Genomic DNA, 18,565 nt, shown 5'->3' with positions numbered 1-18,565 from the left:
CCTGTTTCAGTCCGTGACTCCCTCTCTCTCTGACCCTCCCCTGCTCACGCTGTCTCTCTCTCTCTCTCTCTCCTAGAAATAAATAAAAAACATTAAAAATTTTAAAAAAAAATAAAAATAAAAAAAAATAAAAGGTACCCAAGAGACAGCTCTTACCATCACCACACAACCGTCTTGATACATAAAATCCTAGCTTGTCCTCATTACCGATCCTCATCCTTTCCTCCTTCTCTATGGCACAATATCCAGTTATAGCAGCAGATTCCAATGGAGAGGAGTCACTGAAGAGATGACAGTGACATGACAGCTGGCTTCACTGCACCCCAAGTATAGCCTGCAGCACTGCACTGGGTGCCTCACAGGTGACCAAGAAATAGACATCGAATGACTGGATCAATGAATAAAAAAATTAACCTAATGCTCTTTCCCTAATACACTTGCATTACTGGGATGCTTCCCAGTTTAGAAACTTGGGCTTAGTTCTCTGAGCCACCACCAGCCTAAAGTGGATCACGCTTTCCTGTTACTGCCTTTGAGGTCATATGCACTAGAGCCAATGTCATTGTCATCCCTGCAAGAACTGGGTTGAAATCCACCTCTAACTCTGAATCAACTAGCTCTCCATCATTTCCCCACACTTCAGAATCAAGGCATCCCCACCAATCTAAGGCTTCCTCACAGGAAAGGGAAACAACACAAGCTACCTGAAGCCCTCAGGGAAAGACGGCAGAAATCCTAAAGCTGTCGTTATTAGCAATACCATCACCATTTCACTAAGTACACTCTTGTAAAAGTCCCTACTTCATCCTACCCACCTCCAACTACCACCTTTGCAAAGACATCATATTTTCCATCATGGTCCTGGTGAAATGAATCTCGAATGATGACCCTAATGAAGCTGTTGAAACCTAGGAAGACCCCAACTCTGCACTAGCTGCTCCCCCCAGATGTTCTGATGCAAAACCAGTCGGATAAAAATAAAATCACACCAAGCTGAAGATTAGATTCCTCTCCCTGCCCTTCCTTCCTTCCTGCAACAGATAAACTTGTTTTCTTACTTTGCATTTGCCATTTTTAGAAACGGGTTGAAAGTAAAATGCAAGCCTCTCCTGGAGAAAAGGATAAGGGTATCAGTTAGTCTCCCCACCCCCTGCCATTCTCTCTCTCTCTCTCTCTCTTTCTCTCTCTCTCTCTCTCTCCCCCACCCCCCTTCTCCCTGTCTCCTCTCTGGCATGTGTTACTAAATTTTATACAGCTTGACTTGCTGCATCTCTGATATGAGCTGCTTATACACAACATAACCAGACACATATTTTTAAGAGTATGCAGCACTTAAAATAACTGGATTTTAAGCCTTCTGATTTTAGGTGAGAATTTAGCTGGAGGACTGGATGGGTCTTGGCTCTTGAGAAAGCAAGCAATTAGTGTTTTAAAGAAATGTATGAGTAACCTTTCAGGAGGCCACTGCCTGAAATGTTAAGAAAAATCTGACTTGCTTTTTGCCCCACCAGATCCCCCCCACCCTTGGAAAGTACAAATATCTTTCCATGGATGGCTTCCAGAGATGAGTTTTCTGAAGCTCAAGACAGTTATTTTAAACTTCAGCTCCTTAAACCGTATTTCTAAAATATAATTAGGAATTCTTTATTCTTGGCCAAACAATTGCTAATAGAACACTGTGTGTATGGTGGTATAAGCCAGTTAAGAATCTTATGAAACAATGCCCAAAATACAGAGTGGCACAGACATACTTCTCTCTGTCTCTCTCTTACTCTCTGTCTCTCTTTCTCTCAAATACAAGTACGTACACAGATGGAACACCATTTGTCTTCCCAGAGCCATCAAATTTCAGGCACATGATGACTCCTCCCAGTGAATTCCTTATGATTACAACCATCGACAGACCACTTCCAACTGTCTTGTTTGTTTGTTCATGAGGACTGTTGGTATTTGTGGGTTTTTTTAAACATACTGATATATAAAGTGGATGCTTACAAAATATTTAAAGGTGTTTGATTATTGTTTTTATGAAAACAGTTCTAGCAATAACACACCTCACCCGAAACCAAGACTTCAGTGGAGTAGTTTGCTTCTTACTGGAAGGCAGAAGGGCCAGGGGTAGGTTTAAAAATCACCCACCTGTCAGAATGGACACCGCCAGCCAGGAGAGCTGGGTCAGGGCTCTGGAGCCCTCTGCCCTGCTAGACACAGATCTTCTATTTACTGGGTGCAGGGGAGGTCCAGGGATCTGAGGCAGGGGCCTGGGGGGTAGGTGCACTTGGATTAGAGTTAACTCAAATGCTCAGAGTAGTTGGAAAAGGAACCATGTTTCTCCATTATTTCATTGTGGGGGGGGTGGAGGGGAGGGTGCTACTCAGGCCCTAAGTTAGATCCTCAGGTTAAGCCAGGTGGAACCTCAAACCAAACCAAATCAAACAAAACCAAAAATAAGGCATTTGTTATGAGGTAAACACATTGTTCTGGGGTGGGTGAGAAGTTAGATAACCTGACTTCATTGGCTTACTCACCCCAGGGGTTCTAATTTGGGCTGATCTTCAGCTATTAGGTATGCTAAGTACAAACTGATCATTACATATTAAGACACTTTCATATTGGTCAGTAAATGGCCATTTCCCTGAGTTTCCCAAATGCCCTATACCAACCAGGCCCCCTTTCTCAGGCCCCCTGAATCCTCCCTTGAATCAACTAAACAGAGGGTTTGTGCCAGGCAGGACAGAAGGCTCCAGAACCCTATACCAGCTTCCTGGCCAGTGGTACCCATTCTGATGAGTGCTGCAGGACCAGGTGTTAATAACATGTGCAGCCCTAGTCATGGTCTTCCTTAAGACCATCTCAGCTAACATAGCTATATGGTTACCTCTCTGGTGTACGTCATCTCCTCTCTTGTGAACAATGCTCTATCCCCCTGTCCCTCTCTTTCACCAGGTTGTAACTTTTTTATTTGAATTATGTTGTGTGTATGTTTTCAATGTACATGTCTTCCAATTCCTCTTAGACATGAAGAGACTTGAGGCAGGCATCATACAATGTTTTATGTTTCCTGCCTTATCACTTTATACTTAACATGGTACTTGGTGCATTATAGGTATTTAAGGAATGTTCATTATTAGAAACTTCTCAAGCCTGACATTCAAACAGCCATGGCCTGTAAGTTGATTCCCATCCTAACCAGGCCTTGCTATTCTTTTTTTTTTTTTCTAAAATGTTTTATTTATTTCTAGGAGAGAGAGAGAGAGAGAGAGAGAGAGCAGGGGAGGGTCAGAGAGAGAGGGAGTCACAGACTGAAACAGGCTCCAGGCTCTGAGCTGGCAGTCAGCACAGAGCCCGACGTGGGGCCCGAACCCACGAACCACGAGATCATGACCTAAGCGAAAGTTGGATGCTTAACCGACTAAGCCACCCAGGCGCCCCCAGGCCTTGCTATTCTTAAAGTCCTGCAGGTCTAGTCCCCTCCAAGAGACCTCTCCAGAATCTCCCTCACCCAAGTGATTCTGCTTTTTCTAATCCCTATAGAATCAACAGACCATAATGTACTCCCCAACACCTAATCAAACTGTATATCATCTTATGTTAAGAAAGTTCAATTCTTGTTGTTTATCACCCCAACTAGAGTATACATTCTTTGAAGATAAGGACCATGTGGGAAAAAGCCCATTTTGGTAATCTGTCTCTGAAAGTCAGATGTACAGTGGGAAATGCTAACCTATTTCCCATTATTTTAAATAAGAAAAATTATAATGTGTTGCATTACATCAACCCAAATCCAAAATATATTATAATGTATTTCCTAAAATGTAAGCAAAGTACAGCACACAACTATCATATAAACTATCACATTAGGATGTAAAGTGTTTAAAATAGCTCTTCCTGATCTCTCAGTTGAATGTGCAGAAGCCTGTCACCTGGTTTCTCCCAGACCTTGAAAAGGGCCCAAATGGATGACCTCCTTCTAGAAAGGTTGGCAGTCAGGAAAAGGGGAAGGAAGAGTGTGTTGCGGATGTATTATGGGTTGAAAAAGCACTCTGGTCTACCTCACTATTTATTACATTGGCTTTGCAAATCCTCCAACACATATGTTCAAGACTCCTCCCCTGGGAAGGGGATGAATGTTCCTTCAATGTAGTCACACGGTCTTTCTTAGCCCCCAAAACATCCCCAAAGCACGTCCCCTTTACTGACACTCTCTGGGCTCTACAAATCACCTACAATTGCTTCTCATGCTCTACCAGTTGTATGTGAAATGTAACTGGAGATTTTTCTCCAAATGTTACAATGAGTTAGGCAATATATTTCCTATATAAATATCAACTGAAAAATCATTTTATTCAGAGCTGTGTATAAAATATGAAACAGAGGTATTGAAAACTAAGATATATTCTCCTAGGAATATATTAACATGGGAGACATTCTGCAGGAGAAACCTGCATTTCTTCTGAACCTTTACCACCCTTAACACAATGATGGGTACACTGCATGTGCACAAATGAGATGAGATTAGGTTGGAGAGCAGGAGAAATCTTAAATCAACCAGGTTGGCTCCTCAAAAGAGAAAAAGAACTAAGAACCAACACTCACTGGACATCGAGTATGAGGCAGATATACATGTTATCTCAATATTCATGACAATGCAAAAAGGGAGCTATCACTAGGTCCATTTTACAGATAAAAATACTGAGTTTCATGCAGATTGGATAAACAACTTGGCTAAGAGCCACAGAACTAGTCAGTAGTTAAATCTAGAATCAAATGTGGGCAAATTCCAAAGTCTGAGCTCTTTCCACCATTTCATAGCACCTCCTCCCAGGTCAGAAGCAGACTCAAACCCCATGTTCTGCCATTCCCCCAACCCTCAGTGTCTTATTTTATTTTTTTAAAACATTGCCCTGTGCTTCTGAAATCACTAATCTACATCGTATAAGTTGTCAATTGGCCTTCTTCCTTCTGGATGTCATCCCAAGGCTTGGATTTTACATCTCAAGGAGCTCCAATGGAAGCATTAAACCTCAAGTAGACTACCAGGAAGCCCAGACTAGAATTACATGGAGTGGTCCCAGGTTTGTCCAGCTCACCCTCCTGCCTCCCTGAACACCACCAAATCAAGGTTAATCTCCAACACAGACCATGTACACCAACCCTCTGCCTCCCCCCTTATTCAAAAACATCAACCCAAGAGGAGTCAACATCACCATTTATTCATCCAACAACTATTTCTTACATGCCAGCATTGGGCTAAGAACTGGGGATACTACAATGGAGAGAAGATAAATAAGGTCCTCAACCTCACTCAGCTTATGATCTACTAGGATGACCAACAATCATACATATACATATAATTACAAATTGTTTTAAGTTCTACAAGAGACAAGAGCAAGATAAAAGGGCAATACAGGGCAAGATAAAAAAAGGTTATAACAGGAAAGAGGATTTAGAATAGGAGCTCAGGGAAGACTTGTCAGATAAAGTGACATTTAATGAGACCTAAATAGAAGGATAAGAAAGAGAAAGCCAAATTAAGAGTGAGCACCTCTGGGTTACTGGCTTCCTCCCTGTAACCACCACGACCTGCCACCTCCCAAACCCTGCCTCCACCAGTCTATCTCCATGTCGGAACTGTGGGAACCCAGCCTCTTCAAGGTGGTGGTGGGAAGGTACCTTGAACTTCTATATGTTGAATGTGCAGAAGGCTGTCACCTGGTTTCACCCAGTCCTTTAAAGGGGCTCAAATGGATGACCTCCTTCCAGGAAGGCTGGTGCTCAGAAAAAGGGAAGGGATGAGGAAGCAGATATGCCGTGGGTTGGAAAACTACACTGGCTTTGCAAACCTTCCAATACATGTGGCCAAGACACGCATCCTCTGGGAAGGGATGAATGTTCTTTGGTGTGTGTGTGTGTGTGTGTGTGTGTGTGTGTGTGTGTGTGTGTGTATAAGAAGTTTTAAATATGCATTCTGAGAGAAATGTAATTCATCTGGTTCTGATTCATTTACAACTCACCAAATTTGTTTTGCAAGCACTGTTTGACGTCCAAGAAACTGCCAAGCATCCCTAACCCTACATCCCACTTTGAAGTGGCGGTAATGCAGACGTCACATGCCCGTCTGGGCATTGAAGAACAGAGCCTACGGCCCTGGGCTCTGAGATTTGTTAAGAAGCAGACCTGCTGTGAAGGTCTTCCAGTCACAATACCCCACACTACCCCCCTGGGCTCTGTTTAGCAATCTCTCTGATGCGAAAATGTATCCAGAATACATGAGTGAAAGGCCCACGGGTGTGTGGAGAGAAGGAGGGGGGTGATAATCAATGTTTATTTCATTTGTTTGCTGTCTGAAGCTATAATGTGTCAGCAGCCAGGTGAACAGAAAGACGTGTTCTCCTTCTCTACATTCAGAAAACTGCCCTAAAAACAGAGGAAGAGACAGACATAGACATATAAGTAAGTCAGACCCCATAATTCTAACTTCTTGGTTGGTTCTGTGTTGAATGGACCTTCTCAACCAGGAGCATTATGTCCCCCCAGGAGGTTGTCCAAGGTAAGTGGAGGTCCTTCCAGGCATCACTCCTTAAGTGGGAGTGAAAGCCAAGGCTTGTAACACCCTGCAGTGAGTGACACAGAGTTCTAACAAAGAATGGCCTCAGCCAAACCACCACCAGCACTGAGCGAGAGCTATCCTGAGAGGAAGAAGACAAGGCAGTGACTACAGCACTTGGAGGCGATGAGGAAGTACAGCTCAGAGACAGGATACACATAATATCCTACACCACCTTCTTGGTACTAGCCTGTTGCTTCTCTGACCTAATAGTCTGGATAGTTCAGAGGCACATCACTTTAAGGGAAAACCTACATATTTCTCACTTTAAATAATATTCAGTGTGGAAATCAAGTCACTTTCTAAATACTCCAGGGTAGATACTCCACATAAATACTTGAAATACTCCTTTCAAAGGATCCCCATGATGACTTTATCTGCATAGAAAGAAAAAAAAAAAACTTTTGTAACACAAACAGCCACTTCCTAGGCTTCTATGATCAGGCACTTAGATTTCCAGATACAAAGCATCTGTTTGTGGAGAATAGAAGTCTATCTTGGATTGTGAGACACGGGGAACTCTGTCAGACAGATGTCTTCACCTGTAGGACCGGGAGCATTCTAAGGACCTATGGCCCTTTATCCATGAGCCTCACCTCACTCCCTGCTTACAGAGAAGACAATGGAGCTCATACTTTACACATAAAACATTTTTAGATTAAATGAAAAGGTCTAAAGATGGTGTCAGACAGGATACTTTCCACATATGAAGCAAGGTCCCTTTCCTTTCTCTGCTGTAGCTCTTAAGATGGTTGTACCTTCAAGCAAGAAAAAAGGCAGACAAGGTACCAGTGTGATTCTGAAGGACCGGGAAGAGAACTGAAGGTCTCCTACCCCCAAAATAATTTTCATGCCTGTTAATAAATGCCTGAAATGTCTTTAAATGATTCAAGAGCAGATTAAAATATGAAATATCTAATATTCATGCTGAGCTATAAATGACTCCTATCTAGTTTTTTGGTTCTTGCACAGGTTTTACCAGAGAGAAAAGTTTAAAAGTGCACCATAGCATTGATTCCATGGGGATAAAGGGGACTGAGCATCATGAAAGGAGAAAAAAGACATGAAACGAGAGACTTGAGGCATTACAGATATGCTCGGCTAAGCCAGCTATGAGGCACCCACTGGGCAAGTCCCTAGCAGTACGAACCTCAGTGTCCCTATTTGTAAAATGGAAAGATTGAGCTGCATGTTTTCTTTAATATTTATTTTTGAGAGAGAGAGAAGAGACAGAGCATGAGCAGGGGAGGGACAGAAAGAGAGAGGGAGACACAGAATCTGAAGCAGGTTCCAGTCTCTAAACTGTCAGCCCAATGTGGGGCTCGAACTCATGAACCACAAGATCATGACCTGAGCTGAAGTTGGACACTTAACTGACTAAGCCACCGAGGTGCCTGTGAGCTTCATGTTCTTAGAGGCCTTCCAGCTCTAAAATCCACATTGTCCAGGGGAGAGGGAAAAGTGGGTGATGGGCATTGAGGAGGGCACTTGTTGGGAGGAGCACTGGATTTGTATGGAAACCAATTTGACAACAGATTATATTAGAAATATAAATAAAATAAAATACATATAAAATAAAATAAGATAAAATAAAATCCACATTGTCCAGCTCAGCAAGGAGAAACAGAGGCCCAACATCAGAGGTGAAGAATTTGTCTAATCATTACAACTTAAAGAGAAACAAACCACATATTTTTACACGTGACAAAATATTAGAAAAATGTAAATGGTCAGTGTCCCTTTTCCTCAGTTACCTCTAAGGTGTTCAGTCCTTCTGAGGAAGCTGAGGCCACACTGGGGTGGGCCCCCACTTCACCCGGAGAGGAGAGTGCCCACACCATGGCCTCCATCTTGGAGCTCACCTGCATCTACTCAGCCCTCATCCTGCATGACGATGAGGTGACAGTCACAGAGGATAAGATCAATGCCCTCTGAAAGCAGCAGGTGTAAGTGTGAAGCCTTTGTGGCTGGGCCTATTTGCAAAGGCCGTGGCCAATGTCAACATCAGGAGCCTCATCTGCATGGTAGGGGCTGGTGGACCTGCCCAGCAGCTGGCAGGCACCAGCAGGAGGCCCTGCCCTCTCCACCACTGCTGCCCCAGCTGAGAAGAAGGTGGAAACAAAGAAAGAAGAATCTGAAGTCTGATGATGACATGGACTTGGGTCTTTCTGACTAAACCTCTTTAGTAACATGTTCAATAAGAAGCTGAGCTCTTAGGGGCACCTGGGCGGCTCAGTGGGTTAAGCATCTGACTTCGGCTCAGGTCATGATCTTGGGGTCGTGGGTTCAAGCCCCGCATCAGGCTCTGTGCTGACAGCTCAGGCCTGGAGTCTGCTTCGGATTCTGTGTCTCCCCTTCTCTCTGCCCCTCCCCTGCTCATGCTCTGTCTCTCTCTGTCTCTCAATAATAAATAAACACTAAAAAAAGTTTCTTAAAAAGATGAACTCTTAAAATGAATAAATAAAAAAGTAGTGGGTATCCTCTAAGTCCCTGCCAGGAAAAATGATGATGAAATCAGCATTACTGCCTACCTAAAAGCTACTGCTCCTTCTCCCTGGCTGGCAAGGCCCAGATTCTGGTTGTTTGTGACACCAATCTCCCAGCATTGGAGGTAAGCTCTAATTTGTCTAAACCAGTCAGGAAATCCCATTCTCCTTGCTAAAAGGACATCTGACCAACTCCTGGCCAATGAGACACAGCAGAGTGTATTGGACACTTCTGTGGGAAGCTTCCTCTCTCTTAAGAGACAGTCAGGCGAGAGATACCTCCAGTGCCCTGGACACTGCTGCATCTGCCTGGGGTGTGTGAAATGGCTAGAGCCATCTTATGATTTCGGGAGAGCTTTCTGAGGACAGAGCTGCCACACCGAAGATGGCAGGGCACAAAGGATCAGGAGGATTCGTGCCTCTAAGTCCCTCAGGAGATGATGGGCAGGAAGGAGTGATAGAACAGTGTGGAGCCACTTGTCGAAGGTCAAAAGGGACAAACTTACAACAAGTTTCAGGAGAAATGACTTTACATAGCCAATACCTAGCTTACAAGAGCTTACATTTGCTTCATGAAAAGTTTAGAAAAGATTTTTGGATAATAGACTATAATATATGATTGAGCACAATTAGCAGTACATCATAATGCATCCCTCTCCTTGAAGACTAAGAATCACGTGGAATAAATATGCTGCTCTGCATGTCACCTCCTGTTGGCCTTGTCAAACTGACTGCTGGCCACAGCAGCCCGGGACACAGTGCTTAGTGGGCAGGTTCTCTGTCCTCTTCCCTGAAAACTGGGATCCCGTGTCTGACCTTCCCACCTCTCCCCTCTGACTGCCTCCCCCGGTGCACCCTGAGAGCTGCAGGGTAGAAAATGAGGAATTTCTATCAAAGACATTGCAGAATTTACCTTTTCTACCAAATGTGGTTCAACTGCTGTTTTAAAAAACTGAAGTCTTCACAGTTTGGTAACAGAGTAACTCAGTGCCACTGTGCAACCCGGAGAGTACCCCTCCCCCACACATGGGGGGCCTACAGTCTATGGAGTTGTAAAGAATCATTATGTGGTGAGTCATCCTTATGCCTGAGGAACACGTCCAAATAGCCTCCTTGGGGAGGCCTCGGTTTCGACAGAGATCAGGCACTCTCCTGGTGGCACACTTCCTCAGAAGCCACTTCTTGGGGCCAGGGGGAGGGCAGAGGCAGATGTGGGGACATGTGGAGGAAAACATGTGGGCAGATCCTCAGGTCCTGGCCCCTGCTGCCTTCAAAGATGCTTTCAGCTGAATGGCCAGATCTGAGTATTTTGTCCTAAAGGACGAAGGCACAAACGCAAGCACCTTCCTTCCTGAGGGTGTGCTTCCCTCCTATTTCAGCCGTGTGCGTGGGTGCGTGTGCGTGTGCGTGTGTATGCATCCTTGAAAGGTAACTGCAGTCCTCTCCAAGCCCTGGCTGCCACTCCAATTTCAAGGCCATCTCACCCTCAGGAGCAGGCAAATCACATAATGATAGAAGATCATTTTCATACAAGGGCCTTCCGGTAGTAAAAATTCATTTAGAAGGAAGTAAATTTGAATTGAATTTACTAAACCCAGAAAATGTAAATCAGGGGAACCTTCCTAATGAAACTGCAGCTTGGTTTAAAAATGATCTTAAAGTTGCATTTCAAGATACAGGTTCGTTTCTGCACCGAACTGATTCACTGAATGGTTATTTACAGAAGCCCTGGTTCTGTTAAATGGTCCTCAAAAATGTTGGATTTTGAAATTAATAAAATTCATTTCAGTTTGGTGCTTCTGGTTCAAAATTTAATCATGTTCCAGTTTGGTCCTATTCAATCACTGATTTGAATGTAGGAAAATCTCACTTATCTGAATGCTTTTGGAGGAAGAGGGAGGAGGAAAGTCTTGTCTAAACTGATGAAAAAATCCGAATGGCTGATTTTTGAAGAAAAATGGTTCCAGTACTTGTAGTATTGAACATATAATAAGCTAAGATTTAAATGAACACTAATAAGTAAAATTGAGTTAGTCACTGAAAAATTACCATCCATAATAGGCTTTTATTACATAATAATGAATTACATTGTATCACTGAGTCTTAATTTTTTAAATCAATGGGAAACACAGACTGTGTCAGAATTCCTGGGGCACAATTTGAATTTAAGTCACACAGCACTCAGGATTTAATTGGGCATTTCCAATGGTCAGTGGGTAGCTGTAGTGAAAGCAAGATGCAAGGAAGCAGGAGAGGAGAGAGGGGGAGAGAGAGGGGGAGAAAGGAGGAAAAAGAGGGAGAGAGGGACACGGAGGAAGGAGCGAGGGGGAGGGAGGAGGGGAAGAGTGGGGAGAGAAGGGGATGTAAGGGAGAGACAGAGGCAGAGAGAGGAGGAGAGATCCACCCAAGGAAGAAGGGATAAATTCTTAAATTGGGAATCTCAATTTACATGCCTTGATAAAGAAAGAGCAGCCAAGAGAGCAGTCGGATTTACATTTCCGAAGGGCATAGTGCAGGCCTTCTGGGCTGTAGTGAGGGACCTTGCTGCAGCCTCCTTGTTCTGACAGCTTTAGTTCCCATCTCCCATCTTAGAAGAGATGGTGCCCCTGAAGGAAGGGGTGCTTTGGGCCAGCCTGTGCCTGGCAAAAAGCCAGCTCTGGATGTAGTGCTGGGCATGGGACTACTGACCTAGAAAGGACCAGAATATGTTTCGCTGGGCAAGCCCAGCCCATCCATTCTGAACCAGAAGGCAGGCTGCTAACAGGTTCTGTCCTGCTTAAAACTATAGAAGCCCTAGTGTCTTCCCTTCCTGCTACTGACCTTGTTCCTATCAGCTCCGGACCTGCTGGGTTAGGTGATATTTAAAATACGTGGGGAGCACCTGGGTGGCTCGGTCGGTTAAATGTTCAACTTCAGCTCAGGTCGTGTGTGATCTCATGGTTCATGGGTTTGAGCCCCATATCAGGCTCTCTATTGTCAGCACAGAGCCTGCTTCAGATCCTCTGTCCCCTTCTCTGTCTGCCCCTTGACTACTGGTTATCTCTCTTTCTTTCTGTCTCTCTCTGTCTCTCTCTCTCTCAGTAAGTAAATAAATAAAACTTTCAAAAATTTTAGAAAGAAGTACCCAGGAATAAATGTTTACAGGAGACCATAAGGGCTACACCTCCACAGCCTCAAGAGCCCTGAACCACATAGCTCTCCTTGCTGCTTGCCCAGACCATGTAGATACCCAGTAAACTCTCGCATCCCTCTTATCAGAGTAACGATTAACTGGACATCCTGCTTTTACACTTTAGTGTCAATGTGTTTATGTTCTGGCTCGAACTGCTGACGGCCTTCCAAAAGTAGTTCAAGATAGAGGGAGTCTGTAACTACAATTCTATACTACTCATTTACAAAAATATTATTTTCTACTGTGATTCATGGTAACCAAAGAGTGTTTCAGCTGTATTATGGCTTAAACAGGCCAGTCTGGAAATCTAAATGCCATTTACAATTTTCTAAGTTTAAAACACCAACCTAACAATGAATAAAAGAGCAGTTCAAAAATTGGGGACTGTCAATACATTATTTTTTGCATGTACAACTCAAAATATCTTATCAATGTGACTTCATTTAGGCTTTCATTACATTTAGGCTGGGAGATCTTGACTATACTTTATCACAATTTATCACCTGAGAAGTAGCAAAGAATCCTGGGTTCACTAATTCCCACTAAGAACTGTAGAGTGAGGTGGCAAATCATAGGTATTCAGGATAGATGGACAAGAGGAGCTTCCTGAAACAGGAGAGCTCTGGACTCCTCATCCCACTGACCAGCCTGGCAGATGAGCAACCGGAAGAGAGGCTGAAAGAGTCTTACAAGTTACATATTCTGAAAGGAAGCCCTGCTCTACCAAGGCTGACTCTTGAAGATGCACTTATTGGGGATGGTACCTCTGGGGGGGTAGGCATGGAGTGCAAGGCCCACTTGATCTAAAGTCTCCTCCGTCAGAGGTTCTCTGGGAGCTTGGACCATACAGCCTCAGAGGTCTCTGTCCTCTAAGGTTCAGAGTTCCATGGATGCTGCCATAAAATAAAGGGGGCACTAAATGGTGCTGGGGTCCCCTTCCTGGCCTGACATACAAATTTGTGAGTCTGAGGCTGAAAGGAGGACCCTCACCAGTCTGACAGTCACTACCTCTAGCAGGCTTGAATTGCAGGGGACAGAATCCGATGTATAATCTGTGACTCCTGAAGAACTATGTCCCTATTCAGTTTAGGATGCTAGCCCATCCATCCATCTTGACCTTCATCTCCACCCCTGATTCCTGTGGTAATGGCTTCCTACCTCTGGTGCTAACCCCACTCACTGTGTCCAAGACTAGAAAACATTTTGACAGAACACATTTCTTTTTTCTTGTGACAACAATGTTTCCCAAAGGAAGCTGTCTCTGAAATAACAGAGATGTCAAATCATGGACATATACCGCCGGTAACACTTCTTAAGTACATCTAATCTGAAACTGAGGAACTGAGGCCCAGAGACTCTCCCCTGCCAAGTGGCAGCAACACTGGCACAGCCATGATCCCAACTGTCCTGTGGGAAACATGGCTTCCTGGTTCTGGGGAGCCCCGGCACCGCTGCTCTGGTCTCCAGCCATGAGATCAAGGCAGGCCTGCTGAGCCCCTCCAGGCTTTGAGATATGCACACTCACTCCTCATTCATTGCTGTATGGACTAAATGACGAAGGTGTGTAGAGCACAGCGCACAGTGCCAGGCAAGTAATAACTGTTACTGTCATCCTGGCTATTATTATCAGTGATTTAAAAAAACACACACATCTCTTCTCCCATTAAGAGAAGTGTATTTGGTTCATTTGCAAGACATTAGAACATATTCTCTATTTTGGTAACTTGAAACTTTTCTACCGGATCCCATCGTAGCCAAAAAGACATCATAGTCAGTGTTTGCTTTTGGGAATACAGTGTCCCCAAGTGTCCTCACAGGACCTTTGTTTGGAAAATATTACTACTTTGTACAGTGATGGAATTTTCAGATATTCCAATATTCAGATACCCGCAGATAGGCTGCAGGGTATGATGAACACTGTGCTCCTATGAGGACAAGAAGCCCAGTGACACCTGCCACAGGTGTTCGATGGCCAGCTCAGAACTTAGGGAATGGGTGCTCCTGCATGGGAAAGTGGGATAGAGTCAGAGGGAGCATAAGTGTTCACAGGCAAAGAAGTTCATCAAAAAGGCCAAAAACTCCTCCAGTCACTGAAACACAGCATTCACACTGGGAAAGAAAANGGGGGGGAAGCACAGACAAAGAAGTCCCTAAAGGGGCCAAGTGTGTCAATGAAAAACATTTAACAGGGAATCTCCAAGAGAAGAAATGTCCACAGACAGAAAGAGAGAAACAAAACTTACCAGCACATATGAAAAATGACTGAGGAATTCCAGTTGCCTAAAAGTTCAACACAAGTAAACAATATGATGTGGAAGGAGGAGGGAGGGGCACAAGGAGTGAGAGGAGAACAGGAGGAGGGAGAGAAGAGAAGGGAGGAGGAGGAAGGAGGGAAGGAAGGAGGAAGGGGGGGAAGGAGAAGGGANGAGGGGGAAGGAGGGAGGGGGAGGAGGGAGGGAGGAAGAGGAGGAGGAAGGCAGTATATAGTCTCAGACTGCACTGATGGAAAGGAGCTGTCCTTAACAGGAAGCAACAGCCTCTCATCCCTGGGGCCACGTAGAGCTGAGGAACTATGGGTCAAAGGCAAACAGAGTCAGATGAGGTAGCCAGGACTGTGGGGAAAGGGTGCAGTGAAGAGGATGGTTAGCCTAAGGGAAGGCGACCAAGAGGTACATGGGAGTGGTCTTCGGTATCAACAAGGATGTCCTAAGGAAGAGACAATATCTTTTTCCCCTCCAGATGGCGAAAGGAGTGCAACAGCTAGAAGATAAAGGAAAGCAGCTATAAGAAAACCCTTTTTCAGGATTACAGTTATTCCCCAAATGGATTTGCACCCTTAGGGGTGATGGGGCAGAAGTTGGATGGCCTCAAAGACTTGTCAAGGCTACTGCAGGAGAAGACCCTCTGCTGGGTGGGCCAGGGTCCCTGTTAGCTCTGGGAGACTCGGGGAATGTCAGGAGAAATTGCTTCAGTCCTTGCAGCCCATGCCTGACACCGTCAGCTGCTCTGCATGTCTGGAGCTCTCTTCCTCTACCTCTCAAAGAGAAGTAAAAGCGCGGGCTGTCACAAACAGTGGCCTGCTGGGGAGTACACGGAACCCTCCAGGTCTGCCAGCCACTCAGGATCTCTCACGCAAACCAACTCCTCGGGGCAACAAGTTTCACCGGGTCTCCCCTGCAGGGCCAGTAAGCCGCAGCTTGCCTGGGAGGACACGCTATGCCCGCCCTCACTGCAAGTGTGGCATCCTACAGCAACCAACCAGCTTCTGCATGTCTTCTGCAAATTTAAACCTACTTGGAGCCACATCTTTAATCTTAGTAAAAAGATTCTTGCTGAAACAGACGGCTATTTTAAAAGATTCTCCTCCCATTTATATCTAATGTGTTAAGTTCTGACTTCTGAATACAGAGGACAAAGGCCCATCTCCTTGGATAAAAGCACAGCATGAAGCTGTTTGGCCCCTCCCCCTCAGCAGCTCCAGCTCTCATGACTGCCAGGCACACACTCTACCCATCTAACGTTAGTGTTACTGACCACACAGCACTGTGCCTTTTAATACCCTGTGACTCTGAGGATGGGTGGGAAAGGAGTGACAGCTGCATTTTAACTGAGGATCTGCTATGTGCCAGGCACCATATTATACGTTTTCATATATTATCTTATTTCTCACAACAATCTTGCAATTTGGGTGGCAACATTCCCATTTGATCCTTAGTGAAATTGTATATAAAAGAAAGAAAAAGTTACTTAAAACAAAAATTGATGCCATCTGCTTCTGCCTTCAAAGCAATGGGGAAATGAGTCTCTCTACCACCCCTTTTCTCTCACCCAAGGAGATGGGGTCAGACCCCCATCAGACGGCCCATCATGTGGGAAGGCACATCAGTGGATATGGCCCCTTGTGTGGGAAGGCCCATCAGTGGATGTGCAGAAGAAAGCTCTGAGCTAAGTTTAGGGACTAGATAGAGCTGAACTGTTCTGCATAATAAAAATGAGGAGAGTATGTTCAAGTAGTTTGGTGGCATTAGAGGGGAAGAAGTAGAAAGGGCAAGAAATATATTAAAACCCTAAGGCCTGGGAAGGCAAAACTGTCGGAAGGACTTTCTAAGCTCAGAAACTTCAAACATTCAATATTTACATTACAATGATGTGAACTCCCTCGAGCTTCCCAAAACCTGAGGACAGGCCGATATACTCACAAAAACCTTGTGTGAGACTGGAGTGCGCGTATGTGTGTAACTCAAAGAAAGGGAACAGGTCCATGTCAGGGTTTGTCCAGAGTAGGGAGAAGGGCACAGTCAGAGAAAGTGACTGTGGTTGACACTGGGGCCAGTGGGGACTGTGGAAGGCAAGTCCCCAGGTAATCCCCACAATCTGGGAGAGGGCACGGGCTGAAGAGTTGAAGCTGACACCTGGGACACACAGGGACTAGACTCAAGGTCACACCACTGCTAGTTGTAGGCCAATGCTTTAAATCCAGCCCTATCTGAAGACAAATCCAACTTATTTCCACTTCCTTTCCTTAAGGGACTCTTCTCATACCTCTGTCCCCCCAACCCACCCCCTGCTCTGGCACCAGCACTCAACGTCTTCATGTGGCAGACTCCACCCACCCTCAGTGCTCCCCTTTCATGGAGCGGCTCTGACTTCCCCAGGGCAGGCCAGTTGCTCCTTGTGGCAGCCATGCCACTGATGTTCACCAAACTTGCTCCTCTTCCACATGAGCACAAAGCCAGACTATGTTTTCCAGGCTCCCCTGCAAGACGCAGGGCCATAAATTACATTCTATCCAATGGAACATGCAGGAAATAATGAGCCCCACCTCTAGGCCTGGACCTTAAAACTTTGGGTACAACCCTCCAAGTCCTTCTTATCTCTTATCTGTGAGCCAGATTTAGAGAATCCAGAGGAAAATTTCCAGGCCCAAGGGGATTGCTCAGCCTCTAAACAGAAGAACTCTGAATCCCTGAACATCCCCTACCATGACCCTGCTGATTTAAATTGGATTATGATAGAAGAAATAAACCTTTATCCTGTTAAGCCACCAAGAGTTGGGGGTTATTTGTTACAGCAGGCAGGCTATTCTGACTAATACACTTTTCCTCAAGGTTGCCATGAAATTTGTTCATCTCTCTACCATCCTCCTTGCTGACCAAGGTATATTTCAATTTTCCACAAGAACATTTGTTTTCCCACCGGGCTGACCTCAAAATGAAAGGAACTATATTATCCTCATTCTATGTCTTTAACAATAGTTTATATATGCCTTCACTAAGTATATAATGAATAAGGAAATAAATGAAGGATAGATCCTGCCAAGCCCAATATCCAGCTGAGTCTATAAGAACCTAAAAATTTTTACAGCCCTAGGACCAGCTAAGCCCTGAGTAAAGGAAATGGAAAGGTCAGAAAACATGGCGGGGATTGGGGAGCTGAAGGAAACTTCCCCTCTTCTGCTAGGTTCCTGTTGCATAGGCATACCTTGAAATGACAAAAATCTTATCCTGGGAGAATGCTGGCTGGCAGGAATGTTTCACTGTGCTCCATCCTACAGTATTTTGAATTCTTTTGTTTAAATCGATTGGCAATGTTTAAACACACCATTTCACACAGAAGTACAATATTACTAATTAGGCAATAAGGAATAAGACAGTGTCATTTTATGGTAATGCATCATGCACAAAAAAGCCCTCCCTCTTTCAAATAAATTTTAGATTTTACATAATCTCATTTTTAGTGTAGAAAGGGGATTCCACTCCATTAACAAAGAGCAAGTTCTGGCTGATGTACTACTTGCTTAATAGAGAAACACCAGGCATGACCCAAAAGATGCTTCTCCTGGGTTTCAGAAGTACCTGTGTCCAACCTTGAAGATGCTGGCTCTCACCTTGATCAAAGGCAGTCACTTTGAGGACCTCTTTTGTTCTCTTGTATCAGTCATCTCAAGGGATCTATATTTTCTTTTCCTGTAGTAAATCTCTTCATGTCTTTTTGTGAGTTTTCCCCCTCCTTCTTTAAATATCACTAGTTATCAGAGCTCTTAATGAGTATGTCACGTTAATGGGACCTGTCACAATTCATGATGCTTTATTTTGGTTTTTCTTATGTCCTGTGGTTGAGGGTATCCAAGTGTTCCCTCCTTTCCCTCACCCCTACAGGTTCCCACTCAATGTGCTGATAAGAGTTTTCCAGATGAGTAGCAGCCCCCTCCTAGAAGTGGGCCTTTGGAAGCTAGACCTGGTGCCCCCATCTTTGGAAGCATAGCCAGAGCCCAATTTCAGTCCCTAAAGAGGAAGCCAT

The 18,565-nt window shown here is 44.6% G+C and overlaps 1 protein-coding gene and 1 pseudogene across 12 annotated transcripts in view; one reads left to right on the top strand and one right to left on the bottom strand.

Annotated features, from left to right (window-relative positions):
- Positions 1-18,565, bottom strand: part of CACNA1C (calcium voltage-gated channel subunit alpha1 C) — a 654,628-nt gene that overhangs the window by 502,157 nt on the left and 133,906 nt on the right. The window lies entirely within an intron of this gene.
- LOC144227393 (large ribosomal subunit protein P1 pseudogene) lies at positions 8,447-8,783 on the top strand (annotated as a pseudogene).

This window comes from Crocuta crocuta, unplaced genomic scaffold, assembly GCF_008692635.1.
Source record: "Crocuta crocuta isolate KB4526 unplaced genomic scaffold, BGI_CrCroc_1.0 scaffold72, whole genome shotgun sequence".
Lineage (NCBI taxonomy): Eukaryota > Metazoa > Chordata > Mammalia > Carnivora > Hyaenidae > Crocuta > Crocuta crocuta.
The sequence above is the reverse complement of the archived record's forward strand: the minus strand, read 5'-3'. Positions and strand labels throughout refer to the sequence as shown.